This window comes from Canis aureus, chromosome 14, assembly GCF_053574225.1.
Source record: "Canis aureus isolate CA01 chromosome 14, VMU_Caureus_v.1.0, whole genome shotgun sequence".
NCBI classification, from domain to species: domain Eukaryota; kingdom Metazoa; phylum Chordata; class Mammalia; order Carnivora; family Canidae; genus Canis; species Canis aureus.
Genome location: NC_135624.1, coordinates 6,761,453 through 6,784,360, shown reverse-complemented (window position 1 = coordinate 6,784,360; position 22,908 = coordinate 6,761,453). Strand labels below are relative to the sequence as shown.

The 22,908-nt window shown below is 40.4% G+C and overlaps 1 pseudogene; it reads right to left on the bottom strand.

Moving 5' to 3' along the window:
- Positions 1-2,128: 2,128 nt before the first annotated feature.
- LOC144283816 (transcription initiation factor TFIID subunit 10 pseudogene) lies at positions 2,129-12,433 on the bottom strand (annotated as a pseudogene).
- Positions 12,434-22,908: the final 10,475 nt, after the last annotated feature.

The window sequence follows — 22,908 nt, the reverse complement described above, 5'->3', positions numbered from 1 at the left end:
TTTTTTTGTTGTAGAAAACTAGTTTCCTTTCGTCAGGTGAAAGCATAAAGAAGTTTTTGTTATTGTATGGAAGTTTAAAACATGTAGAAAAGTGGTTATGAATGTTGAGTAGCTAAAGGGATGAACTGTGTCAGTCATCAAACTATTGTGTATTCTGCTGTTGGGTGGAGTGTTCTAGAAATGTCAATTTATTATGTCAATAGTATTATTTGGGACCTCTGTATCCTTGATGAATTTCTGCCTACTTGCTTATTCTATTAATTACAAGAGGAATGTTGAAGTCTTCAGCAGTAGAGTATAGAGAATGGGTTAAAACTGAGAGACAATAGTTTAATAACTGACACAGTTGATCCCTTTGGCTACTCTCTCCTCCAAGCTAAAGAAGGAAAGAGGTTTGAAAAAAAAAGGAGAGAGTCAAGAGCTTCAAATGCTCCAGAGAGATTAAATAAGATGAAGCCCAAGAAGAGCTCATTTGCTCAGAGGCCTTCTTGTGAAGTGAATGAGGCAAAAGTTGGATTGTATTAGATTAAGAACTAAACAAAAGGTGAGAAATTAATGGAAAGTGGGTATTGACTAAATGTTGAAGGGTGTTAGCAGCAAAGTGAAGAGGATAGAGGTTGGAGGGTGTTAGCAGCAAAGTGAACAGGATAGAGGTTGGAAAAGCAAAGGACTAACCTTTGCCAGGTTTGCTAGGTTCTATGTGTACTTTATTTTATTGCAGTCTAACAGCAGCCTGGTGAAGAATTATCATCCCCAATTTATAGATGGACAGAGTGAGGCTCAGAGGGATCAAAAAATTTGCTCAAAGTCACACAATGAGGAAGACAGGGCACTAGGTGGTGAGAAAGCAACATAGGTAGTATGACAGACATCGAATGTTTTGGCCACTCAGCATCTACCTCCCCCTCTTCTTCAAGTGACCAACTTGAATTGTAATAAGGAAACTGCACGTTCTCTACCCTCATCCCATAGACTTCAGGTAACCCATAAGTGGACATATGACATAGGCTTTAATCAACACAGCACATATCACTCACATTCTCTTTTCAATCATTTTTTGGAAAATAACCCAAGGACTGGCATGAATAGTGCAATGACCCAGTTTGCTAAGAGCAAAATGTCAACAACATATTCATTCAAGTTGCCTTCAACTTGATTCTTTCCTCCATTGCTCTATACTAACATTCACTGCCATGAGCATAGAGCTTGAGAAATGGGGAGGATGTGTAAAACAACAGAATGGGACACAAAGTAATACATGAAATTGGCTCTGTGAATTATCAAGGGTAAGTCATGGTTCTATTCGTTATACTGAAGTATACTCCTCAGAAATTGTTCATTGAGATGGACACAAAGCAAAGATCAGCTATGATGTCATCTCTCCCTAAGCCTAGGTTCTCTAGAAAGGTGAGCCTAAGGCAAGGATTAAAGTATGGTTGCTTTCTTTGAGTAGTGTGAGCCTAGTAGGAGGTGAGGGGGAAGAAAAGTAGAAGTAAGACACAGAAAGATATAAAGCAGTGCTATGTGATTTGTTACTATGCTGGCCAGGCCTTTAATGAGTCACAGAGAGATGTTATTCAACATCTCTGCAGGTTATTCAACAGGTTCACTTGCTGGGGCTATGGGACTTCTCTAGAAGGGGACTTTCCTAGACTTCATAAAAGTCCAAAGAAGGAAGAAAGAAAAAATGTATCTGCCCGGCTTACTCCCATCTACCATTTCCTATTAGGTAAGGTTGACCCCATGGTGAGCTAATTCCCCTGCACTGCCACACCAAGTCATCCAAACTCCTGGAAGCCACTGGGGAAGCCAGATTCCACAGCTGCAGGATGGAAGTCCATCCAGGTCTAGAAGCTGAAGGAGTGACTCAGTGCAGTTGAGCTCTGTGTGTGAGGTGTGAGGTACATGGTTCATGAAGACCTGGGGTTTCTTTTCTTTTCTTTTCTCTTTTCTTTTCTTTTCTCTTTTCTTTTCTTTTCTTTTCTTTTCTTTTCTTTTCTTTTCTTTTCTTCTTTTCTTTTCTTTTCTTTTCTTTTCTTTTCTTTTCTTTTCTTTTCTTTTCTTTTCTTTTCTTTTCTTTTTTTTCCCCCCACAATAAAGTTTATTATGAAAACAGGCTGGTGTGGGGACAAGGGGACAGACAAGTACATTCAGGTTCGGTGGCTCAGGTGAAGTAGTGCAGCTTCTTCACACTAATGCTATATTGGCTGGGGGCAGGGGTCAAGTCCTCCACGATTAGAGTGTACTTGCTCTTGCTTCGGGAGCTGCCAGAAGCTGTGCCCTTCATTTTGCAGTGCTGTAGGGCATCGCTGGCAATATCTGAGATGAATTTCTGGGCAGCTAGGGAGACGAGCCGAATTAAGTGTGGGTCCGAGGCCTCAAAGCCAGCACGGTTCAAGTAGTAACCAGCCACTGCATCTGGGATCGTAGGCGAATAGTTCTCCAGCTGCAATAGTTCTCCAGCACCAGAGGCGTGCTGGACACCACCGGCTTCACGTCTCCGTTGGCGGTGCTCGGCAGTACATAAGCCGTTAGACATGACCCCCCTCCGGGGGCGCCGCCTGCCCCCCCGACACGGAGCTGCCCCGCGCCGCCACCGGTCCAGTGCCCCCTGCCGCAGCTCCAGCCCCAGGTCCCCCCGCTGCAGGCTTGGGATTTCAAACTGGGGAGCCCTGCACAGGGTCTCCTGACTTCCCATGAAGATGTGCTCCTGGTGATCAAGGAGGACACTTGTCATGATGAGCACTGGGTGAGGTTTGGAAGTGTTAAATCACTGTATTGTACACCTGAAGCTAATATAACCCTGTATGTTAATTAACTGGCATTAAAATTAAAACTTAAGGGCAGCCCCGGTGGCGCAGCGGTTTAGCGCCGCCTGCAGCCCAGGGCGTGATCCTGGAGACCCTGGATCGAGTCCCACGTTGGGCTCTCTGCATGGAGCCTGCTTCTCCCTCTGCCTGTGTCTCTGCCTCTCTCTCTCTCTCTCTGCATCTCTATGAATAAATAAATAAAATCTTTAAAAAAATAAATAAATAAAATTAAAACTTAAAAAAAAAAAAGCCATGCATCAGGGCAGTTCAAGTTGGAAAACATGCCAATCAATAAATACTAAAGGAAAAGTCTTAAAAATTTCATATTAAATTAAGATCTGTGGAGGATATGAAGACATTTGTAAGTCAATCTTTTCTCTTAAAATACCCAAATACATACAGAGATCAGAGTTCTGGACTGGTAAGGCTGTTGGAATTTTCAGGGCAGGGTACCTATGAAGAGGGAGCTACACAGGGGAGTGGCACCAGAAGTATGCATAAGCACTCATGACCAAGAGTTGATATATTAGTTACGTATTGATGCTAAACACCAAAACTTAGCAGCTTAAGATGACACTTTCACCACCTTGCAGTTTCTGTGGCTCAGGAATCCACGCATGGACCCTCTCCTTCAGTATTTTCATAAGACTGCAATCAGCCAGAGCTGGGTCTCACCTGAAGGCAGAAGTAGGCGGGATCCATTTCCAAATTCACTTACCTGGTTGTTGGCAGGATTCAGTCCCTCAAGGGCTGTTGGGCTGAAGGCCTCCTTCCTTGTTGGCTGTTGGCTTGAGGTTGTCCTCAGTTCCTTGCCACACAGGCCTCTCCACTATGGCAGCTTGCTCATCAAAGCCAGCAAGTCTGCTAGCAAGATGGAAGTCATGACATGCTGTAGCTTAATCACAGAACTGACGTGCCATAACTTTTGCTGTGGTCTACTGGTTAGAAGCAAGTAGCTAGGAGCAGCCCACACTCAGGGGAGAGGATTACATAAGGGCATGAATACCAGGAGGTGGGGGACCATTGAGGACCATCTTAGAATTCAGCCTTCCACAATCAGATTGCAGAGGTGAAAGATTGACAGGCCCCGAAGAGACTGGAATTAGGGAGCACCTGGGTGGCTCAGTGGGAGTTCAGCATCTGCCTTAAACTCAGGTCATGATCCCAGCATTCTGGGCTAAAGCTCCAGGACAGCTCCCTGCTGAGCAGGGAGCCTACTTGTCCCTCTCCTTCTGCCACCCTTGCCACTTGTGCTCTTGCCGCCCCCCCACACCTGCCCATGTCCCTCCCCCGCTACACTCAGGCTCTCTCTCTCTCAAATAAATAAGTAAAATCTTTTAAAAAAGATTTAAGAGAGAGAGAGAGAGAGAGACTGACCCTGAAGGGGCTGACAACTGGGAAAGTTCCAAATATTTAGAAATTAAACAAGTATGGGAGAAAGAAAATCAGAAAATATTTTAAACTGAATGACATTGAAAATGTGACATGAAAATTTGTGAGCTGCATCTAAAGCCATAATTAAAGGAAAATTATTACCTTAAATGTTTATGTGAGACAATAAGAAAAAGTTAAAATCAATGACATAAATTGACACCTAAATAAGATAGAAAATGATGAGCAGATTAAACCTAAAATAAACAGAAAGACAAACACAAAGACACAACAGCAATTAGAAAAACACAGAAAAATAAATATGGAAAACTAATAAAACCAAAAGTCTATTCTTCGAAGAGATCACAACTGATAAACCCTTAGCAAATCCTAAGAGAAAATCCAAATTACCAGTATTAGGATTGAAAGAAGGGCATCACTACAGGAGCCATAATATTAAAAGTATGTGAAGAGAATAATATCAACAATTTAATGCCAACGTATTCAATAATTTAGATTAAAGGTGCAAATTTCTTTAAAAACTCAACTTACCAAGGAATGGAATTGGCACATGGCAGACACTTCCTTGGCCCCTGTTTGGCACAAGATCTTAAACGGGAAAGGGAGAATTACAAGAAATGCTAAAGGAAGCTCTTCAGAATAAAAGGAAATGACACCATATGGTAACTCAGATCGACAGGAAAATGAAAAACATAAAAAATGGTAGTATGTGGATGAATAAAAAAACTATATGTGTTTTTTCTCTTAACTTGTGTGAAATCCATTCAACTTTTTAAAGCAAAAAGTATAGCATTGTGTTGTTAGGTTTAAAATATATGCAGGTATTATATAATTTCACTTTTAAGAAATGTCCAGAATAGGCAAATCCATAGAGACAAAAAGTAGATGAGTAGTTGCCAGGACCAGGGGGGCGGGTGGTGGTGGAAAGTGACCCCTAATGGGCATGGGGTTTCTTTTTGGACTGATGAAAATGCTCTAATATTAATCATGGTGATGTTTGCACAATTTAAAAAAAAACAAAACATTGAATTGTATACTTTAAAGGAGTGAATTTTATCCTATGTAATCGTGTATCAAAAATGTATATAAAAGTAATATACATGGTAAAAAATCGCAAAAAAGATGGGGGGAAATGCAAATGTACTACTGCAAAATTTCTACCTCTTTCTTGAAGTAGTTCAATAAAAAGTCTAAGAAGATTGTGATCAGTGTAAGATGCTTGGTGTAATCCCCAGAACAACCAATAAAAATAAATAAAAAGAGCTATAGTTTAAAAAGTCAAGGTGAAAAACTTCTGCTTCCAATCCTGATAGAGTAATGAGGACTGGCCTTAACTTTTCTTGGTGGAAAAACTGAAGAAAATATATGAAACAATTGTTATCAGACATTTGACAATAGGTAACACAGGACAGTTTTCCATGAGAGGATTATTCATGATCACCAAAACCTGGAAGCAAGCAGGATGTCTTTCAGTAGGTGAATGGATAAACAGTTATAGCCAAACAATAGAATATTAACAGCACTGAAAAGTCATGAGCTATCAAGCCATAAAAGACATGGAGCAGGGATGCCTGGGTGGCTCAGCAATTGAGCATCTGCCTTTTTTTTTTTTTTAAATATTTTTTTAAAGTTTTATTTATTTATGATAGTCACAGAGAGAGAAAGAGAGAGGCAGAGACATAGGCAGAGGGAGAAGCAGGCTCCATGCACCAGGAGCCCGACGTGGGATTCGATCCCGGGTCTCCAGGATCGCGCCCTGGGGCGAAGGCAGGCGCCAAACCGCTGCGCCACCCAGGGATCCCGAGCATCTGCCTTTGACTCAGGTCATGAACCCAGGATCCTGGGATCGAGTCTATATCGAGCTCCCCACAAGGCTCCTGCTTTTCCCTCTGCCTGTGTCTCTGCCTCTCTCTGTGTATCTCTCATGAATAAATAAATAAATAAAATTTTTTTTAAAGACATGGAGGAACCTTATATGAGCACTACTAAGTGAAAGAAGCCAATCAGAAAAGCCTGCGTATCGTATGATTCCAACGTAAGACATCCTGGAAAAGGCAAAACTATGGAAACAGTAACAGATCAGTGTTGTCAGGGGTGAGCAGGGTGGGGTTGAGGAGAGCAGGAGCAATAGGTAGAACACAAAAGGTTTTTAGGGCGACAAAAATATTCTGTATGCTACCGTAACAGCAGATACATGTCATCATATATTTATCCAAACCCATAAAATGTACACCAAGATAGAATCCTAACATAAACTCTGGATTTGGGGTGATAATGATGTGTCCATGTAGCTTCATCAATTGTAACAAATGTACCACTCTGGAGGAGGCAGTGTGTGTATGAAGGCAGGGCCTCAATGAGAAATCTCTGTACCATCTACTCAAATTTTGCCATGAACTTAATGCTCTAAAAAATAAAATCTATTTTTAAAAGGCTCACATATTCCCTGACCTAACAATTGTATTAAGAATTTACCTCACAGGGACGCCTGGGTGGCTCAGTCACTTAAGTGTCTGCCTTCAGCTCAGGTCATTATCCTGAGCTGGGATCAAGCCCCACATTGGGCTCCCTGCGCAGTGGGGAGTCTGCTGCTCCCTCTGCCTCTGCTCCTCCTCCCCACTCATGCTCTCGTACACTCTCGGTCTCTCACTCTCTCTCAAATAAATAAAAAAAATTTTTTTAAAAAGAATTTACCTCACAGATATACCTGTCTATGGACACCCACACAAATTTTCAAGGAATTTTATTGCAATATTTTTATAGCAAGAGCCTGGAAACATTATTACTATCCATCAATATAGGATTGGTTACATAAACGATGCTATATCCATATAGTAGAACACAGAGCAGTCACGTAAAAGAATTAGGCATTATGGAAAACAGTTTGGCAGTTCCTCAAAAATTAAACATAGAATTGCCATGTGATCCAGCAATTTCATTTCTGGGTACATATTCAGAAGAATTGAAGCAGGAGCTCACCGGATACTTGCACATTCATGTTCATGGCAGCATCGTTCGGAGTAGCCAAAAATTGGAAGCGACTCAAGCAATCATGGTCAGATAAATGAAATACTACACAGTCATGTACAATGGAATATTATTATTCAACCTGAAAAGAATGAAATCTGGACATACACTGCAACACAGATAAACCTTGAAGACATTATGCTAAGTGAAATAAGCCAGCTGTGAAAGGACAAAGAGTACATGATTCTACTTGTATGAGGTATCTAGAGTAGCTAAGCTTGTAGAGAAAAAAGTAGGTCAGTGATTGCTAGGGCTTGGGGGGAGGAGAGAAAAGTAAGTTAGTGTTTAACGGATGTGGGAATCAGTTTGGGAAGATGAGCAAGTCTGGGGATGGATGATAGGGGTGGTTGCACAGCAGTGTCAATGTACTTAATACCACTGAAATGGATACTTACAAATTGTTAAAGTGGTAGATTTCAGGTTATGCGTATTTTGCCACAATAAAAAATATACAACTCCAAAATGAAATAATTTAATGATGTAACTAAGTTCAGAGATGGAGAAGAAGAAGGTGAATAAGGAGGAGGAGGAGACAGAGAAGAAGGAAAAAAAGAAGGAGATGGCGACAAAGAAGAGGAAGGAGGAGTTGGAGGAGGGGGAGGAGGAGAAGAAGAGAAGGAAATGGAGAAGGGGGAAGAGAAGAAGGATCCAGTCCTGTGTGTACTGATAGTGAACAAGGATGAATATTTTAAATGAAAAAAGCAAGGGCAAAACAATGTGAATAACATGTTACCATTAGTAGATCAAACAAACACACACAAATAATCTCTTGTGTGTGTGTTTGTGATCTGTTAACAAGAGCTATTTATAAATACAAAATATAAACACACCTCTGTGGCTAAATATGATAGAATATTTGTGAAAGGATACACAGGTAGCTTGCAGAGTCAAGCGTCTGGGGTGGAGAACTGGTTGGCTGGCAGTCATCATATCACAAAAGTAATTTTTAAATATAAAATTTCCAATGCTTTGAATTTTGAATCACGGGCATGCATAGCCATTCAAACTTTCTAAAAATATATTTCTAATAAGAATTTGTGCAGTGTCTTTGGTGGATGCATAGCATTTGGTAAGACAGAGAGGAAACACATCAGCCCAGCTGATGAAATAATTTGCACAAAGAGGCAGAAATGGAAACTTCCATGTTGTTTCTGAAGCAAGGCACATAAATCATTTGGGATCCTTGAGGATGACGGAGGAGGCACAGTGGGACGGTCCCACTGTGGGATGACTGACTGGGGCCAGGCGGTAAGGGGCCAGCAGATTGGAGCTCCCTACAGGGCCTAGCAGAACCCTGAGAAAGACTGACAGGGACACAGAGGAAGGAAAGAGGATTGAAGAAAGAGAAATCAGGCAACAGCGTGGGTTTAACCTCCAGGGCACGAGTGGGCAGTTGCCTGGGGTTTGGCAGGTTGAAAATAGCAGAAAATAACAGAGATGACAAGGACAAACAATAGGGCAACAGAGCTCTACAGAAAAGGACTGAGCCAGAGACGGGGTAAGAACAGAGGCAGAAAGATCCAAGGGCAAGACCTCAGAGGGAGGCGGTCCTGGTTTCTTATCCCCAGTTGTTCGCATGCCTCAGATTCACCTACAGAATGTTTTTTAAAATGCTGAGTCCTAGTTCCTAACCTAAATCTACAGAATTGGAAATGGAATGGATGGGGGAGGCAGTAAAAATATAGATATTGATAACCATCTCCCCCATTAGCTCCCTAGTCCAGAACACCATCATTTTCTGCCCATAGTATGGCACATGTGCATAAGTGGCTCCCACCTCCATTCCTGCCCTCTCTTATAGTCTACGCTCTTCTTCAGGACACCCAGGATGATCTTCTAAAGTTAGACCTTAGTCAGTCATCTGCTCAAAACTTTCAATGCCTTCCTATCTCACTCAGCATTAGAGCCTAAATCCTCTTGATGGCCTAAGGTCCTTCCTAATCTGTGCCCAGCCTCCAGCTCCCTCCTCTCACTTCCCAAATCTCCCTCCATCCCAAACTCACTCATTGTTAGTCACTACTGGCCTCATTGCTATTTCTTGAAGAAGAACAAAATTAAACTGGTGTTCTTATCTCAGGACCTTTACACATGCTATTCCTTCTGCATAATGGCCCTTTACCTAGATATTCCCCCCAGATATCCATATTTCTTCTTCTCTCACTTCCTTTAGGTCTCTGCTCATATGTCATCTTATCAGAGAAGACCTCTCTGACCATCTGTCTAAAATAACATGTCCCCATTCCCATTCCTTTTGTGGACCTCACTCCACTTTATTTTTTTATAGCACTTGTGACAATCTGACATATTATATATTTATGTCTATTTATCATTTATCTATGACCCTCATTCTGCTTTATTTTTCTTCATAGCATTTGTGACCATTTGATATATTATATATTTATGTATCTGTCACATGTATAAGCTCCATGTGAGCTCCAAAATTTTTTTTTTGTTCCCTGCTATATCCTCATGTTTAAAGAACATGTTAGTACTGGTACACATTAGAGACATAATAAATATTTTTTAATAAAAGTGTTTATAAGCTCCCCCAAGTGAGCCTTACACAGCTACCCTGGTGTGCAACTATTTGTATAGCTAAGATGAAGCAAATTCTCAAATATTAAAATGTGGATTTGGCACTGCATTTCTCTCAATTAGCACTGCTTTCATGGACAACTAGGGAACAGATGCCACACAAAACTATCCTTTTAAAGCTATGCCTGGGGTAAGGCATCTGTTCTGGGGACATCAGGGAGCAGAACTTCTGCTCATTTTGTTCCTTGTCTGTTCTCTGAGGCAACCGCATCCCCCCTTCTCATCTGGATAGAAACAAGACTGCATCACTGAAACCCTTGTGAAGGGAGATGTGCCAATTCATCACAGTTGGAAGAATTCAGAACTTACTGAGTGCTACTTTCATTGGTTGTGACATTTATCTTTTAAATTTCTAATTTGATAGTCTCAAAACTTAAATCATCTATCAGAAGTAACACAACAAAGAATAGAATCATGCTGATTAGGGATGCCTGGGTAGCTCAGTCCATTGGGCATCTGGCTCTTGGTTTTGGCTCAGATCATGATCTCAGAGTAATGAGATGGATCCCCACATCTGGCTCCTTGTTCAGCAGGGAGTGTACCTGGGATTCTCTTCATCTCCCTCTGCCCTTTCCCCAGCTTGGAATCTCTCACTGTCTCTCAAATAAAACAATAAATATTTATTTTAAGAAATCATGCTGAATAGCAGTTAAAGGGACAAACAAATAAATATTACTTTCTATGTATTAGAACCTCATCACTTACAAAAGGTTTCCACTTATCTTATCCCACCTTGAACCTCTCAATAGCCTTGTAATAGACACAGTCCTGGGATCAAGGTCCATATTTTGCAGATAAGGAAACCATGGTTTATAAAATTTGGTTGTCTTGTCAATTAAAAATTGAGCCAAAGACTTTGACAGCTCATCAAAGAATATATGCAGATGGCAAATAGCATATAAAAAGATGCTCCATGTCATAAGTCATCAGGGACATGTAAATTAAAACAACAGTGAGATAAAACTACGCACCTATTAGAATGACCAAAATCCAGAACATTGACATCAAATGGCAGGTGAAAATGTGGAGAAACAGGAACTCTCATTCATTGTTGATGAGAACAGCAAAATTGTACAACCACTTTGGAAAACAGTGGTTTCATAGAAAACTAAACATACTCCTATAATATGAGCAAGAAATCATGTTCCTTAGTATTTACCCAAAGGATTTGAAAACATGTCCACCCCAAAACCTGCACACAGATGTTTATAGCAGTTTCATTCACAGTTGTCAAACTTGGAAGTGACCAAGATCTTCTTCAGTAGGCGAATGGACAAATAAAGAATGGTACATCCAGACAAAGGAATATTATCCAGCACTGAAAAGAAATGAGCTATCAAGCCATAAAAAGACGTGGAGGAACCTTAAATGTACACTACTAAGTGAGAGAAGCCAATCTGAAAATGCTGCATATTGTATGATTCCAACTATAAGACATTCTGGAAAAGATAAAATTATGGAAATAATAACATGATGTTGTCAGGAGTTGCCAGGGGGAAGGTATCAATAGGTAGAGCACAGAGGATTTTTAGGGCATTAAAAATACTCTGTATGATACTGATACATAAAAATACTCTGTATGATACTGATACATAATGATGGATACATATCACTATACATTTATCCAAACCTATAGAATTTACAACACCAAGAGAGAATTCTAATGTAAACTACGGGTTGGGGGTGATTATGATGTGTCAGTCAAGGTCCATCAACTGTAACAAATGTACCATTCTGGTACATCTGGGGATGTTAATAATGTGGGAGACTGTGCATGTGTTAGAAGAAGGAATATATGAAAACTCTGTCTACCTCCCTCTTAATTTTACTGTGAACCTAAATATGCTCTTTAAAAAAATAATAATCTTTTTTAGAGAAATTGTTTAAAAAAAAAGTTGACTGACAGTGCCAAAATGACACTGCCAGTGAATGGTGGTATTGTGTCTAAGATCTTCTGTTTCTAAATCACAATCTATTTCCACTGCACTATTTAATAAGATTGAGAAGAATAGACATGAATTTATGTCTCACACTTACTACAATATCACTACATTATGATCATTGTACCCAATACCTGTAGAATGCTTTTTCTGTACTAGGCTCACACTAAGTGCTTTACACGCAGTATTCAATGTAAGCCTCACAACAACTCAAAAAGGAAACATCATTATTACTTTAATTTTCAAAGAGGAATTTGAGGCCAAGAGGTTGAGGAACTCTTGCCCAGGTAACAAATTCAGGTAGAGGTAAAAGTGGGTTTTAAACTATGTTCTGTCTAGCTCCAGAAGCAAGTTTTTAACCACAATCTCATATTTTCTTTATAAAGGAGTTCATGTTATAAAGATAAAACATTAATGTTACCAAGGTTCATGTCCTCATCTACTCTTTTCTATACTATAAAACTGTCCCTTCCCCAAATTTCTCCATATCTGAAGCCTTGCATACTAAAGTCTAAATAATCTTCCTAACAGATTAGGAAGATTGAACAACAATCTTGGACAACAGCAATCTTATTTGAAAATCTCCACTGATTCCAGGGTCCCTGGGTGGCTCAGTCAGTTAAGCATCCAACTCTTAGATTTCGGCTCAGGTCATGATCTTACCGTCATGTGCTTAGTGCAGAGTCTGTCTCTCTCCCTCTGGTCCACCCCACCCTCCACCCATCCCATGTTCTCTCTCAAATAAATACATAAATACATAAATAAATACATAAATAAAATCCTAACAATTCATTTTTGCTTTTGTTTCCCTTGCCTTCATAGATGTATCTTGTAAGAAGTTGCTGTAGCCAAGTTCAAAAAGGGTGTTGCCTGTGTTCTCCTCTAGGATTTTGAAGGATTCTTGTCTCACATTTAGATCTTTCATCCATTTTGAGTTTATCTTTGTGTATGGTGCAAGAGAATGGTCTAGTTTCATTCTTCTGCATGTGGATGTCCAATTTTCCCAGCACCATTTATTGAAGAGACTGTCCTTTTTCCAGTGGATAGTCTTTCCTCCTTTGTCAAATATTAGTTGACCATAGAGTTGAGGGCCCATTTCTGGGTTCTCTGTTCTGTTCCATTGATCTACTATGTGTCTGTTTTTGTGCCAGTACCACACTGTCTTGATGATCACAGCTTTGTAGGACAACCTAAAATCTGGCATTGTGATGCCCCCAGCTCTGGTTTTCTTTTTTAATATTCCCCTGGCTATACGGGGGATCTTTTCTGATTCCATACAAATCTTAAGATGATTTGTTCTAACTCTCTGAAGAAAGTCCATGGTATTTTGATAGGGATTGCATTAAATGTGTAAATTGCCCTGCGTAGCATAGACATTTTCACAATATTAATTCTTCCAATCCATGAGCATGGAATATTTTTCCATCTCTTTGTGTCTTTCTCAATTTCTTTCAGAAGTGTTCTGTAGGTTTTAGGATATAGATACTTTACCTCTTTAGTTAGGTTTATTCCTAGGTATCTTATGCTTTTGAGTGCAAATGTAAATGGCATTGACTCCTTAATTTCTCTTTCTTCAGTCTCATGTTAGTGTATAGAAATGTCACTGATTTCTGGGCATTGATTTTGTATCCTGCCACGATGCCAAATTGCTGTATGAGTTCTAGCAATCTTGGGGTGGAGTCTTTTGGGTTTTCTATGTACAGTATCATGTCATCAGCAAAAGAAACAGTCAACAAAACTAAAAGACAACCTACACAATGGGAGAAGATATTTGCAAATGACATATCAGGTAAAGGGCTAGTAGCCAAGATCAATAAAGAACTTATTAGGGCAGCCCGGGGGGCTCAGCAGTTTAGTGCTGCCTTCGGCCCAGGGTGTGATCCTGGAGACCCAGGATTGAGTCCCACGTCCCTGCTTCTCCCTCTGCCTGTATTTCTGCCTCTCTCTCTCTCTGTATCATGAATAAATAAAATCTTAAAAAAAAAGAACTTATTAAACTCAACAGCAAAGAAACAAATAATCCAATCATAAAACAGGCAGAAGACATGAACAGAGATTTCACCAAAGAAGACCTACACATGGCCAACAAGCACATGAGAAAATGCTCCGTGTTACTTGCCATCAGGGAAATGCAAATCAAACCACAATGAGATACCACCTCACACCAGTGAGAATGGGGAAAATTAACAAGACAGGAAACAACAAACGTTGGAGAGGATGTGGAGAAGGGGGAACCCTCTTGCACTGTTGGTGGGAATGCAAGCTGGTACAGCCACTCTGGAAAACTGTGTGGAGGTTCCTCAAAAAATTAGAACTGCCCTACGACCCAGCAATTGCACTGCTGGGGATTTACCCCAAATATACTGATGCAGTGAAACGCCAGGACACCTGCACCCCATTGTTTAGAGCAACAATGTCCGCAATAGCCAAACTGTGGAAGGAGCCTCAGTGTCCATTGAAAGATGAATGAATAAAGAAGATGTGGTCTATGTATACAATGGAATATTACTCAGCCATTAGGAACAACAAATACCCACCATTTCCTTCGACATGGATGGAACTGGAGGGTATTATGCTGAGTGAAGTAAGTCAATCAGAGAAGGACAAACATTATATGGTCTCATTCATTTGGGGAATATAAAAACTAGTGAAAGGGAATAAAGGGGAAAGAGAGAAAATGAGTGAAAATATCAATGAGGATGACAGAACATGAGAGACTCCTAACTTTGGGAAACAAACAAGGGGTAGTGGAAAGAGAGGTGGGCGGGAGTTGGGGTGACTGGGTGACAGGCACTGAGGGGGACTTGACGGGATGAGCACTGAGTGATATGCTATATGTTGGCAAATTGAACTCCAATAAAAACAAACAAACAAACAAATAAATTCCTAAAAAAAAAATCTCCAGTGATTCCAAATTACTCCCACAACAAGGGCTAAACTTCATGTCATTTCATTAGATGCCTTTCACAAATCAATCTTAACTCACTCTTCCAAGTTCATTCCTGTAGTTTCACTATGGTTAATGTGGGGTATATTCCCTGAAGTCATCGGACTTCTCTATGCCTTTTTACACAATGCTCTTTCTGCATGAGATATTTTTACTGTCTTTATCTGGCTGACTTGTACTCACCTGTACTAGTAGGTGTAGGTTACATTGTGTTGTTGAAACAAACAACAAACTCTCAGTGACATAAAACTCAAGGTTGATTTCTCACTCATACTGTATGCCCATCATCAGTCAGCTTTGGGTTCTGTTGAGTCTTCCTTACTCAGTAACCCAGGCTTACAGAGCAGCCCCTATGCGGAGTGCTGTCAGGCACTAGACCAGGAAAAAAAGAGAGAAACAGAGAGAGAGAGAGAGAGAGAGAGAGACAAAATTGTGCATTGGTTTTTATTTTTATTTTTTCATTTGTTTTAATTGAAGTTCGATTTGCCAACATATAGTATAACACTCAGTGCTCATCCCATCAAGTGGCCTCCTCAGTGCCCATCACCCAGTTACCCCAGACCCCTGCTCACCTCCCCTTACACAACCCTTTGTTCATTTCCCAGAGTTAGGAGTCTCTCATGGTTTGTCTCTCTCTCTAATTTTCCCACTCAGTACCCCTCTTTTCCCTTATAATCCCTTTCACTATTTCTTATATTCCACATATGAGTGAAATCATATGATGATTGTCCTTCTCCGATTGACTTACTTCACTCAGCATAATACCCTCCAGTTCCATCCGTGTCAAAGCAAATAGGGAGTATTCATCCTTTCTGATGGCTGAGTAATATCCATTGTATATACAGACCACGTCTTCTTTATCCATTCATCTGTTGAAGGACATTGTGGCTCCTTCCACAGTTTGGCTATTGTGGACATTGCTGCTATGAACGTTGGGGTGCAGGTGTCTCAGCTTTTCACTACATCTGTATTTTTGGGGTAAATATCCAGTAGTGCAGTTGCTGGGTCATAGGGTAGCTCTATTTTTAACTTCTTGAGGAACCTCCACTCTTTTCCAGAATGGCTGTACTAGTTTGCATTCCCACCAACAGTGCAAGAGGGTTCCCCCTTCTCCACATCCTCTCACAACATTTGTTTTTCCTGTCTTGTTAATTGTGTTAATTTTCGCCATTCTCACTGGTGTGAGGTGGTATCTCATTGTGGGGTTTTTTTTTTTTAAGATTTTATTTATTCACTCATAAGATTGAGAGAGAGAGAGAAAGAGAGAGGCAGAGACACAGGCAGAGGGAGAAGCAGGCTCCATGCAGGGAGCCCAACGTGGGACTCGATCCTGGGTCTCCAGGATCAGGCCCCGGGCTGAAGGCTGCCCAAACTGCTGAGCCACCAGGGCTGCCCTCATTATGGTTTTGATTTGCATTTCCCTGATGGCAAGTGATGCGGAGCATTTTCTCATGTGCGTGTTGGCCATGTGGATGTCTTCTTTGGTGAAATTTCTGTTCATGTCTTCTGCCCATTTCATGATTGGATTTTTGGTTTCTTGAGTGTTGAGTTTGAGAAATTCTTTATAGATCTTGGACACTAGCCCTTTATCTGATCTGTCATTTGCAAATATCTTCTCCCATTCTGTAGGTTGTCTTTTAGTTTTGTTGCTCTTTCTTTTGCTGTGCAGAAGCCTTTTATCCTAAGTCCCAATCGTTCATTTTTGCTTTGGTTCCTTTGCTTTCATTGATGTATCTGGCAAGAAGTTACTGTGGCCAAGTTCAAAAAGGGTGTTGCCTGTGTTCTCCTCTAGGATTTTGATGGATTCTTGTCTCACATTTAGATCTTTCAACCATTTTGAGTTTATCTTTGTGTATGGTGTAAGAAATTGGTCTAGTTTCATTCTTCTGCGCGGGGCTGTCCAGTTTTCCCAGCACCAGTTATTGAATGGACTGTCCTTTTTCCGTGGATATTCTTTCCTGCTTTGTTGAATATTAGAGGAGTGCTTTTTAAATGGAAATAAAAGATGTCGTCTGTGAAGTTATTGGTATTTGAATCACAGGGTAAGAAGGGACCATTGATTCTCCTTTTGATTTGAAAGAAATTATTAGGAATACTTAAACCTGTCAGAGAAAGAATGTAACATAAAAATGATAAGCATACTTTGAATTTTAATAATTAACTTGTTGGATGCAGCTCAGAATATTTTACAGCCACTCCTAAAATTTAATATGCTGCCCAAGTACCCAGAAGGCAACTTTTTCTATCTGTGTATTTAGATAAAATTTTCTGTTTCCATTTCTTTCTTTATTTTTTATTTTTTTTTAAAGATTTTATTTATTTATTCATTCATTAGAGATGTAGAGGGGGGAGCGCAGAGACAACAGGCAGAGGGAGAAGCAGGCTCCATGCAGGGAGCCCGATGTGGGACTTTGTGGGACTTGATCCCGGGTCTCCAGGATCAGGCCCTGGGCCGAAGGGAGGCACCAAACCGCTGAGCCACCCAGGGATCCCTCTTTCTTTATTTTTTAAAAAGATTTTATTTATTTATCCATGAGAGACACAGAGAGGCAAAGACAGACAGAGGGAGAAGCAGGCTCCTTGCAGCAAGCCCTGATGCTGAACTCTATCTCAGGACCATGGAATCACACCTTGAGCCAAAGGCAGATGCTCAACCACTGAGATACCCAGAAGTCCCTGTTTCCATTTCTTTAAACGTGTTTGTGATACAGTCTTGGACTTCAACATAATCATAAACATACTTTGCAAATATATCTACATATGGCTCATAGAATTTAGGACCAAATATTTCAAGCTACACATGCAAAAATATTGGCTCACAGTCTTCTAACTTAGAACTCAGGAAGAGAGTTCTAGAATCAAGGCCTTGCACTTTGAAATGAGAAAGAGTTGGGTCTATGTGTTGGTTTCCTATTACTGTTGTAATAAATTATCACAAATTTGTGGCTTAAAAAATGCAAATCTATTATAGCTCTGGAGTTCCAAAGTCGGAAATGGGTCTTACTGGGTCGAAATCAAGGTGTTGGCATGCTGTTTGCCTTTTTGGGGGCTCTAGAAGAAAGAGTTTCCTGGACTTTTTTACCTTCTAGAGGTTACCCACATATCTTGACTTTGGGGTCCCTTTCTCCACCTTTGAAGCCAGCTATGCTGCATCTCTTTCTGTTTTACGTAGTTCGTATTCCTATTTCTTGCCCCCCCCCACCTCTTCTTCTACCTTCTCCTTCTATTTCTTTTCTCTCTCTCTCTCTCTCTTTTTTTTTTCTCCTTCTATTTTTAAGGACCCTTGGGATTGTATTGGCCCACCCGGATAATCTAGCATAATCTCCCTATCTAAACCAATGGATTAGCATTCTTAATTCAGTCTGTAACCTCAGTTCCCCTTTGCCATGTAGGGTAAAATATTCACAAATCCTGGGAGTTAGGACATGGACATCTTTGAGAGGCCATTATTGTGTGTAATGGCCTTATTCTGGATTCTAATCCAGCATCTTCAGAGCAGTGTGTCATTGGGCAAGTCACTAATTTTTCAAAAGGCGTTATTTGATAATGGGGTACTAGTGGGCTTTTGGTGAGGATGAAATGTGCTAATAGGTGTCATGCACTTAAGAGTCCCCAGCACATAATAAACAGTGAATGTTAGCCAGTTTTGTCTTAGAATTCAGGTATGCTTGCTCACTGTGGGTCTGGATTAGAGATCCCTCTTCTGAACTGCCGTAAAAGCCCATCCTTCTCTGACCATAGTGTACCCAACATTGCAATGTCACCATCTGTTTACATGTCTTTTTCCTCTGTTAAACGAAGTTTCCTGATGGTAGGGAAACCAGTTTATATACCTTTGTAATCTTCTCATTCTTGGCACAAAAGAGGCTTCCCAACAAATGACTGGATTAAACTATGTTATCATTAATTGTGAAAAAGGAATCTTTTTCTAACCATAAGAAAAAATGCATAAAGTTTTCTCACTTGCATAATTTTCTCAAACTTTGGGGGCTTCTCACTTTTTGTCTTCTATGAAACCCTTTTGGATTAAGCAAAATTATTGTTAGTAAATGTACTAATTAATGAAAATCATTTATTTTGGAAAATCATTATTAATGAGGACATTTAGAAAATAACTGATATTCAGCTACCATTGACAAAAAGTTACTAGTCTGTTTTTCCACAGATGTACTTTGGAGATCAAGAGTAGTGCTGTGTGAGCAGCAGAAGATAATTCATATGAACAAAAACTCCTCTCTTCTCAAGCCCCCACAGAGATGTTGAGATTTTGGACTATGTCAGCATATCCTTAGCTAGTGGGCATGAGCTATAATTAAATGAGGACTATATTATTAAATGCACATGTAGGAGGAGAAAAACATGATCTACGTGTGAGGATATGATCATACCTGATTGGAGACGAAGAGAGAGACATTTTAAAAAAAATAACCTCATTTTTATAGAGCTTGTACATCGAAGATGGAAAAACAGAAATTTGAGGAGAAATTTTCAAATCCTACTTAAGATGACAGGCTCAAATTATCTCAAGGAGAGTCCACACATTCTGAGACTCCATAACCAAGAGGAAAGCTGTGGGGAAAATCCAAAAAAGACTGGCATTTAGGTGTCTATGAGGAATATAGCTTTGATCTAAGGCACAGTGCCTTTAGTAAGAACTCAGTGGGCAGATATCCCTCCTTCTTCAAGGATCTAGAAAATTAAGACTGAGTAAAGTGAGTACACAGAGTATTTACATTGCCTTGTAACACAGTTTTGTATGTGTCTCTCCCACTAGACTTTGAGGTTGGTGAGAGCACATATTAAGCTTTAATTTCTGTATATTGGGGCCTAAAGTTGTGCCTGGCATATAGAAAACACAGAATAAATATTTGTCATTAAATAATGGAGCTTGTCTCATGGAATTTAAGAGCCAGAAGGCAGTATAGCTATCTTCTAGACTGTACATCTTCAAATTTATGTGGACATCAGAATTGCCTGAGGAGTGGGTATGGTGGGTGCTTTTAAAAAATACAGAATCTAAAATACATAGGGGATATACCCTTTACTCCCTCCAAGGGAAAGGACTCAAAGTATCTTTCTAATCACACTAAATACTTTTCCTTAATATTGGGAAAAGGCAAGGGTATCTTCTCCTGACACTTCCATTTGACATAGAACTGGAGGTTCCAGAGAGTGCAGTAAGACAAGAAAAATAAACAAAAGGTATTTAAATTGGACAGGAAGAAATGAAACTTGCTATTCATTAATGCCATGACTGTCTTCATAGAAAACCCCAAGGAATCCACAAAAATTTCCTAGAACTAGTGAGTTAGTCCATCAAGGTCACAGGTGATAAGGTTAATATACAAAAATCAATTATATTTCTATGTACAAACCATCAATAATTGGGAATTGAAATTTACATTTGCAATAGCACCTAGTTAAAAAAAATACATGGTTATAAGACTAACAAAAATGTGTAGGATCTTTATGCTTAAAACTACAAAACACTGACAAAAGAAATAAAAGATGACTTAAATAGAGATATTCATTATGTTTGTGGATTATAAGACTGAACATTGTTACAATGCTAATCCTCCCCATATTGGTCCATAGATTCAATGGCACCATAAAGTATCAGTAGATATTTTGTAGATATTGACAAGATGATTCTGAAGTGTATGTGGAACGGAAAAGGAACTAGAACAGTCGAGATAATTTTGTAAAAGAAGAACAAAATTGGAAGACTTGCCCCACTTGATTTCAAGACTCATAAGAAACCTACAGTAATCAAGACAACGTGGTACTGGCAAAAGGATAGACACATAGATCATTGTAACAGAATAGTTACAATGGGATCCCTCAAAGGAGTTTAATAGGTGACATATAAGCACATAAAAAATGCTCAACAGGGGATGCCTGGGTGGCTCAGCAGTTGAGCACCTGCCTTTGGCTCAGGGCATGATCCCACTAAAGTAGAAACAGTTCGAATGTCCATCAACTGATATATGGATGTACAAAATATGATACTATATCCATACCATGGGATATCATCATTTGTTCCTAAAAAGGAATGAAGTACTGGTGAACCATGAAAACATTATGGTAAATGAAAGAATCCAGTCACAAAAGGCTAATCTATAAAGGTAGAAAGTAGATTAGTAGTTAGTTGCTAGGGGCTGGGGCTTGGGAGAAAGAAGAGAATGTGTGCTAATAGGTAGAACATTTCTTTTTGGGGTGATTAAAATCAGTTCTAAAATTGACCGTGGTGATAATTGTACAAATGGTGATTATACTAAAAAATATTAAATTGTATATTTTAAATGGGTGAAGTGTACACTATATGAATGGTATCTCAAAGGAGCTTTTTTAAAAGCAGAGATCAGGGAGGCCTGTGTGGCTCAGTGGTGGTTGAGCGTCTGCCTTTGGCTCAGGGTGTGGTCCCGGGGTCCTGAGATGGAGTTCCACACCAGGCTCCTTCTGGGGAGCCTGCTCCTCCCTCTGCCTGTGTCTCTGCCTCTCTCTGTGTCTCTCATGAATAAATAAATAAAATATTTTTTTAAAAAGCAGAGATCATTAAAGCAAAATTTAAAAATAAAGGGGTTTTTTAAATCACTATCTCAGAGACACCCTTGTTTCCAAGTACTTCCACCTTCCCACTATTGCCTTCAACCAACTAGGGTTCTTCCTGTAGTCTGTAAGCAACAAGACCATAACAGCTGGCAAACTGATGATCTTGGGGCCCCTCATGACCTACAAACTCTGCTTTCTTGGCCTACAGAGCATTTAAAAGATTTTAAAACTTAGCTACCAACATTTTAAAATTAGAAGAGTTCACATTAAGTGTGAATTTCTGGCTTCTCTGGAAAAAACAAAATGAAAAAAATCCAATTTGATGACCACACTGGCTCTGCATTTCCCATGTGAAAAGACAAGACAGCCCTCTTTAGGCACCGTGCCCTCCCTAGTGTGTCCCTGTACACCTAGTCTAAATTATTTGTCACTTCTTTTTAATACCTTAGGGACATCCTGAGTTTGCAATGCCTGCTCAGACTTTTCCTTGCATCAAAACTTTCTTATTTTGCACCTCATTTCCTCAGGCCCTGTTTGATGATTGGCTAATCCTGGGGTTTCTAACCTTGGCCGCACATCAGAGTCTCCTGGGGCCAAAGGCAAAAAAATCCCTAAGTAAGGGTACACCCCGACCAGTTAAATCAGAATCTCTTGGGTGGGGGTAGGGCTGGGGCACAGGCCAAACAATAAAAAACAAAACAGAAACCCAACTTTCTAGGTGATTCCAATTTATATCTAGGGAGGCAAGCCACCGGGTTAATCTGCTATTTCAATTCAAGACAAAGTCTTAGTAGCCAGTAATGGTTTAACGGCCTCTCAACTTGTTTTTCAAGCAGTGCCTGAATGAGTAAATGATGTGGAAATAAAAGAATGGTTTTGGTTAGGTGAACCTTTTACTTGATTTTCCAATCAGAGTGGGTGTTTGTTGGGACCTAAACGTAACTCATTTCTATAACAGTCATATTAAAAGATTTTGTAATCATTATAACAAGCACCAACAAGTCATGATGCCTTTACAGCTTTGGTGGTGCCTTTCTGTTATTTTTAATAACAAGACTTTTAATCAGTGAATTTAATTGCTATTGAGACCTTCTGTGGGTTCTGGCAACGCCACCAGGGTTGACAAGTACAAGAAGTTAACAGTGGCTTTTTGAGAGGTCATGCGTGGCCAACACAGGGAGACAGGAAGCTCGATAGAGATCGGTTGAATGAATCGACAAGCCATTTGCTTTTCATCATCCGCAGTTGAGATGGAAGCTTTGGAGAAATTTCGCAGTGGGCAACGGGGGTCAGGTGCGGTGTGTGGGAGAGGCCCCCTGACCCCCAGAGGTCTTCCTCCCGAGTTTTTGCTAAGCCATCCCTAGGCGATTCGCAGAAGGCCCTGGGCAGAGAAAATACTGGTTAGGCAAGAACAGCCCCCTCCCCCCGTGGGCCTGTCCTTCCAAGCATCCCTTGAACTTCACTGCCTCAGAGACCCCAGACTCCCCCTAATCAAAGCCTAGAGGAAGTTGCCGTAGGTTAAACCTCGTCTCCCACGACCCGAACAGGAGACAAACGGCCCCCTTGGGAAGTACGAGTGCAGCCTGGCTGCGGGCCGGGCCACGGCTAGGACCCGGGGGGGGGGGGGGGGGGGGGGGCGCCCGGG